A 6,974-nucleotide genomic window follows, 5' to 3' on the forward strand; every position below is an offset into this window, starting at 1 on the left:
CCTGGGGACCCGCCGCCCCCCCAGCCCTCGGGGACACCGCGCCGGGTCCGGCCATCCCCGCCGGGTGCCTCCATCGCCGCGCAGTTCCTCAAATCTGGCGGGATCCCTTCATCCTCGCTGGTTCTCTCCATCCCCCCGGGATCCCTCCATCTTCTCGGGATCCCTCCATCCCCGCCGGGTGGCTCCATTCCCATGGGATCTCTCCATCCCCGCCGAGTCCCTCCATCCTCTCCAGGTCCCTCCATCCTCGCGGGATCATTCCATCCCCCCGGGATCCCTCCATCTTCTCGGGATCCCTCCATGCCTGCCCGTGCGTCCATCCTTTTGGGATCCCTCCATCCCCGCGGGCTCCCAACATCCCCGTGGTATCCTTCTATCCACTCAGGATCCCTCCATCCCCATGGGATCCCTCCATCTCCCCGGGTTCCCTCCATTCCCTCCGAGTCCCTCCATCCCCGCGCAGTTCCTCAGTCCCAGAGGGATCCCTTTATCCTCGCTGGGTGTCTCCATCCCCCCCGGGATCCCTTTATCCCTCCCGGGTCCCTCCATCCCCCCGGGATCCTTCCATCCCCTCGGGATCCCTCCATTCCGATGAGATCCCTCCATCCCCGCCGGGTGGCTCCATTCCCTCGGGATCTCTCCATCCCCAGGGGATCCCTCTATTCCCCTAGGATTCCTCCATCCCCATGGGATCCCTCCCTCCCCCGGGACTCGGCTCCAGCCTCCGGGATGCCCGCAGTGCCCCACGGAAGGACAGCCGTGCCTGTGGCAGGGGAACTTCCCCTTTCCAAGGCTCAGCGCTGCCTTCGGGCACTTGTTAGGGCAGGGAAGAGGCGAAGAGGCACCTGCTGCACCCAGCAGCCCCCAGCACATCCCTCCTGTGCTCCAGCTCGCTGCTCTGCTGCTCATGGAGGTCGATCCCAACACGTCCCAGGTCCCTCAGACACGAGTGACCAAACCTGCATTGCACAGGTGACATCTCCTGGAAATGCTGGGGGCAAGGAGACCCTTAGAGGGCTCCAGACAAACCTCCCATGCCGAGACAGGCAGCTGTCAAATCTAGACAAGGGTGGCTGAGTGCCCTGCCAGGTGTGGGGATCCTTTGTCCTGCAGACCCCCAAGGATCCCCACACCTCTCAGGGCACTCATCCTACAGATGCACAACCCTACAGGGGAAGGGGGTTTAACCCAGCCTGATTCCTCCAGGGGAAGGGAATTTAACACCCTCCAGGGGAAGGGTTTAACACCCAACCTGGTCCTCCCAAGGGAAGGGTTTAACACCCAACCTGATCCCTCCAGGGGAAGGGTTTAACATCCAGCCTGATTCCCCCAAAGGAAGGGAGTTTAACACCCAGTCTGAACCCTCCAGGGGAAGGATTTAACATCCAACCTGATCCTCCCAAGGGAAGAGTTTAACACCTAACCTGATCCCTCCAGGGAAGGGTTTAACATCCAGTCTGATCCCCCCAGGGGAAGGGGGTTTAATATCCAGCCTGAATCCTCCAGGGAAAGGATTTAACGTCCAGCCCAATTCCTCCAGGGGAAGGGGGTTTAACATCCAGCCTGATTCCTCCAAGGGAAGGGAGTTTAACACCCAGCCTGATCTGCCCAGGGAAGAGTTTTACACCCAGCCTGATCTCTCCAGGGGAAGGGGGTTAAACATCCAGTTAAACCCTCCCAAGTGCAATCACACAAACCTTCACAGAAGAGCTCAGAAGCAAATTTCCAGACCCCCAAAAGTGGCCATTGGGATAAAGGTGCAATGCCTACCCTTGAGAACACTCCCACAAAGTGCCAGGACTGTGGAGCTGCAGGTGTGGAAGGGTCTGGACAGGCACTTGAAACCAGCCAGGCAATGGGTGAGTGTAGGAAATGGATTTGTATTGTAATTAAGAAATAGTTGGCTTTTAATTGTGATGGCATTAATTATAACATCTGTATTGTCTCACCCTTCCCATGAGGATGAAAATGGAATAAAAGTTTTTAAAATGCCTCTCGGTCACCCCATCTCTAGACCAGAAAAATCCAACAGATGAGGAGGGCTCTGTGCCCAGCTGGAGGTGCCCTGGTGCCCATCCCACCCTCCTCCTGACCCCAGTGCCTGGGAGGTGCCTGGCACCAGCCTCTGTGTGAGAGGCTGACAAACCCAGCACGTCCTGGAGCAGAGAATCCCAGCAGGATCCTCAGGATGTGGAGGGACAGGACCTGTTCTCTGCTCCTGGGACCAGTCTGCACCTGGGCTTGTCCTTTTTGTTTCCCTTCTGGCCCACCTTTGAAACAACAGTTCAAAAGTAATGCATCCTTCACTGAAATTGAAAGTGATTAAAGAAAATTAAAGACATATTGCAAGATTTGATCAGCTTTGTCCAGCATTTATGGGCACCCTTAAAATATGGGATCTGAGCACACATCACCTATCTGAATAAGTTTGTTTCAAGTTAAAGCTTGTTTATTAAATAATATTTATGCACTGTTAAACTTCAGAGGGAGAAATATTAAACCTATTACATTATATAAATAACCTATAAATATTATATTAAAAATGTAATATAGGCACCAAAATTGGCTGAGCATCCTGAGCCTTGTCCCTGCCTGGCTGGCAGAGATGAGTTGTGTGACAAATATAAATTTGTGATTTTAGGTGATTTTAGGAGAGAGTTTGAGGTGAGCAGGGACAACATCAGCAGTCAGTATCTCACACCAGTCCTGCTACAGGAGGAAGAGGAAGATCTGCACTCCTACCCTGCTCTGTCCTGAGCTGGGCTGTGCCCCTGGCCCTGGTGGCACAGGGAGTTGAGCAGGGCTGTGGTTTGGGAAGGGAAGCAGAGGAAGGTGCACGGCTGGTTGTCACAAAAATCTGTGGCTTCACACAGGGGGTGAGACGGGAGTAGCAGATACCACGAAAAATGGAGAGAAGAAGGGCAGTGTAACTGTGTCAGCCCTTTCAGAGTTGCCCAACACCCAGGACTGTCCCAGGACCCTCCTGACTGCCCATGAACTGCTCAGCTGCAGCTTCATCTCAACCTTGGTGCCCAAATATTCAAGGAGCAGCAAAGTTCTATTTCTGTGCCCTTCTGAAAAGCTTTTCTCCTCCCTGCTCTTGGCAGGGCTCATCGGGTGAGACACAGAGATTTGCTGATTTTGTCCCTCCTGTTCAGGGATATTTGCATTTTAAAAAACCCACTTTTGATGCTATTTTTCAAAGAATCAAGAATGGTTTGGGTTGGAAGGAACCTTAGAGCCCAGCTCACTCACTCCCCTGCCATCTCCCACTAGCCCAGGGTGCTCCAAGCCCTGTCCAGCCTGGCCTTGGACACTTCCAGGGAGGAGACATCCACATTTTCCAGCCAATTGTACAGGAATGGCTGGGAGAGGGAGTTGCTTTTGACAACCCTCTCATTTTCGACTCCTTGCTACCACAACCTTAGGAAGAGGATACAAGACCCCAGGTGAGACCCCAGAGAAGAGGAGGTGACAGGGAAGTGCCACCACCATCCAGCCCTCCCCTCTAATTCAGACACAGTTTCCTTTCGGCTCTGTGCAGCACAGAGCTGGCAGCCCCCATCCCCAAGAGCTAAGCAATATTTCACATTTCTGTCATGCTGGCAGAAGTTTGTCCATCCCAAGGGACAGCTCAGATCTTCTGCAGTAATTCATAATCTCCTTCCTACCCCTGCCAGCAGCGCTGCCTGGGCACAGCCTCACACAGGATATTTACAGCAATAAAAACCAAAATTCAGGAGGAAGGCCTGAGGGGTTCCCTGATATCCCAACACCCTCAGAGTCTGGGGCATCCCATGGCACTGCCACCCCAAATGTGGGCCAACAGGGAAGAAAAACCACGCACCTTCCCTGGAGGGAACCCCTCAGGCACCAATCTGCTTGTTAGGGTGAGAAAAAAGCTTCTCCCAGCATGCCTTGCTGTCACATGCAGATGAGATTTATCCCATTGGTCCTTCCCTTTTGCTCCGCCCCTGTGCCCTCACCCCATTGGCCCTGGTGTTCTGCCCCGCCCCTCGAGATCCCTATATAAACCCCTGCTTTCCTCAGTGGCTCTTTGTTCCTGGACTCTCTCATGGAAGCTCAGTAAAGGCTCTCCTTGGAACGCCTCACAAAGATCCCAGAAGAGCTGGAATCACCTGGACTGAGCCCAGCTGTGCCTGCGCTCCCAGGTGTCCGTTTCCAGAAGCTTCCTTGGGAAGGTCATGGTGCTCTGACACCCAAAGACTCCTCCTGAGGCACCTTTGGCCAGCTCATGGTCCTCTTGTTTGTGCTGAGCTCAGCCCCTGTCCCAGCAGTGTGGGGACACACCTGGACCGTGACTCCAGGCCTGGGGGTGCCCTGAGTGTGCCCAGGCTGGCAGAGATCCTTCCTGTGGCTGCCAGGAATTACAACCAGCATGAGTAAAATTGCATTCATCCCTTTGAGAGAGCCCAGCTGAGGAGCTGTTGCGTTGTGATTTCAGGGTTTACCTCAGAACCCCGGGTCCCTCCCCTGATAATTCCCTCCCAGGTGTGTCAGTCACCTCTCCTTTCCCCTCCCAGTGCTGTCTGTCAATCCTGGAATTCCAGAAGGGCATCGAGTGATTGGCAGATTCAAAGGATGCCCTCTACCCCTGGGGGGCATTGGGCCATCCAGGTGTCCTTTGTCCCTTTGTCCCTCCCCTCCTGTCCCTGGTTGGTGGGATCCCTACCCCTTCCCTGCCCCTCTCCTGGGGTTAAAGGAGCAGCAACCACGGGCTGAGGGAGTTCTGTTGGAGCTGGTGCTGCATTCAGAGGCCTGTGGGCCAGAATAAAGCTCTGGATCCAAACCCTCCATCAGAACCGACTCCTTTCCCTCACCATCGCCTTAAAGCTTCTCCACAGAGGGAAACCTGAGGAGCAGCCCCTGTTATGGGGGGAAGCTCCATCCCAGCACCACCAGAGCTCCTGCAGGCCTGGACTTGTCTGCAGTGCCCAGCTGCAGCACCCAGCCAGCCAAAAGTGTCTGTGGGGTGAAACACCACACACCAGCCAGCCAAAAGTGTCTGTGGGGTGAAACACCACAGTGACGCTGTTTGGTTCAGCACCAAGGCCCAGACAAGCTCAGGCACGTCCCCATGGCTATATTGGTAATTGTTCCAATAAGGAGCTCCAGGGCCTCTTCAGCCATCCCATCCCTCAGGACCTTTGGTTCCCTTCACCACAGCTCCCAGCACCTGGCCTGCATCTTCACTGGCAATGAGGAGAGCACAATGGCAGATATTCCCTCTATTTTTTCCTGTTTTGGTCCTGCTCTCCTTGCTGACCACTCAGGAGGTTTGAGATGATCTGTTTATAGAAGGCTGTGCTTAATTAAGCCCTTGTTGTTAATTGGGAACTCGTTGTCCATAAGGAGGTGATGAATTAGCTCAGATGTCAACGTTCCCACCCCAGACACAAGACAGATCCTTCCTCCCTGCCCCACTGGCCTGCATCATCCTGTGGTGCTTGGTGCTGAGGAGGGAATCAACCCCCAGCTCATTGCAGGGAATGTTCTGGAGCTCTGTAGCCTCACCAGAACTCAATGGCTCTGTAACCTGGATGATTTGGGGTTTTTCTCTGCTCATCCTAATGGCAAAGAGCAGCAGCTGTTGCCCATGAGCAGCCTGATTTCATGGTGCTTTAATGGAGATCAGATCAGGCCTTCTCCCAGCTCCCACCTCAGCCAGGGGTGCTGGGGAACAGAGAAAAGTGTGGAGAGTCACAGCAGCAGGATCAGAGCCAGAGATCTGGAGAAGGAGCTCCAGGGTTGGGATCCCTCAGTTTGGATGAGACAACAAATGCAGGAACAGAACTTGACCAGACCTCTCTGATAGAGAATGGACAGGAACTCACAGTTATTGTGACATTGAGTTAAGCCATTAAATGGCATTTAAAATAGCTCATTTAAGATAAAATACCCCCCTCTCCCAGCCCCCACTGGATGCTGTCCCTCACATAGCCAGGACACTGTCACCAGGAGCTCTGGGACTGCAGGTGACACCAAGTCACAGAAGCCAAATGTTCACATGCAGTTTAAGGAGCAACCATGTAGATTTATGGAAGGAAAAACCCCTCACTGTTACTAAAGTCATCAACACTACCTTGGGCTGGGGAAGTCCCTAAGCTGCAAATTCTTGCTGTCTGGGGAATTTTTCAGGAGAAGTCTCGTTACGTGCACATTCTGTTCCTGTGATTTTCCCAAGGAATCTGCTTTTGCACAGTGTTGCTGCTGGGCAGGAGCCAAATTTCAAAATCTAAACAGAAAATCGGGGAAATTGTGAAACAGATCAAAAGAAAAATCAAATTACAAAGGTGGCGGAAAATGAAAGCGGGGGGGACATGTCACAGATCAGAAACATGCAAGCCTGGGGAAGATGAAAGGCAGAAGGGAACATGATGGGACTCCTTGGGAAAAGCCCAGTGCTCCCTGACAGCATGCGAGGACCTGGTGGGGATTTCCTGATGTAGCTTTGTCTGGAGATGGAGCAGGTCAGGGTTGGAGCCACAGTCCCCAGAGGGGTGGGGAGTGCCCCATGTTCCTCTTTGTGCCATGGGGAGCAGCTCAGCCAGGGCAGGGCACACTGCTGCCACAGCAGGGTCCAACCTGCACTCAGTCACAAGTGGAAATCCTGGATTTCCAACTTCTTTTTGGCAGGATATTTTGGTCTCAGGACATTTTGAGGTGAGCCACGGTGGTGTCACTTGTCCTGATGAAGGGGACATGGCCTGTGTTGGACCACCCAGGAAGGGTGGAGAGGCTGCAGCCTGGTAGGGAGGCATGAGCAGGTCCCTGTCCCCAGCATGGGGCTGGAACTTCATGATCTTCAAGGCTTCCTTCAACCCAAACCATTCCCTGATCCTCTAATGAGGACCCAAAATGAGGAGGAAGCAGAGCTGCATCTCTCAGTTCTGATCAGACAAGGGTTTAAACTGAAAGAGTACATTCAGATTAGATAGAAAGAAAATAATAAA

The sequence above is a fragment of the Geospiza fortis genome, unplaced genomic scaffold (assembly GCF_000277835.1).
Source record: "Geospiza fortis unplaced genomic scaffold, GeoFor_1.0 scaffold373, whole genome shotgun sequence".
Lineage (NCBI taxonomy): Eukaryota > Metazoa > Chordata > Aves > Passeriformes > Thraupidae > Geospiza > Geospiza fortis.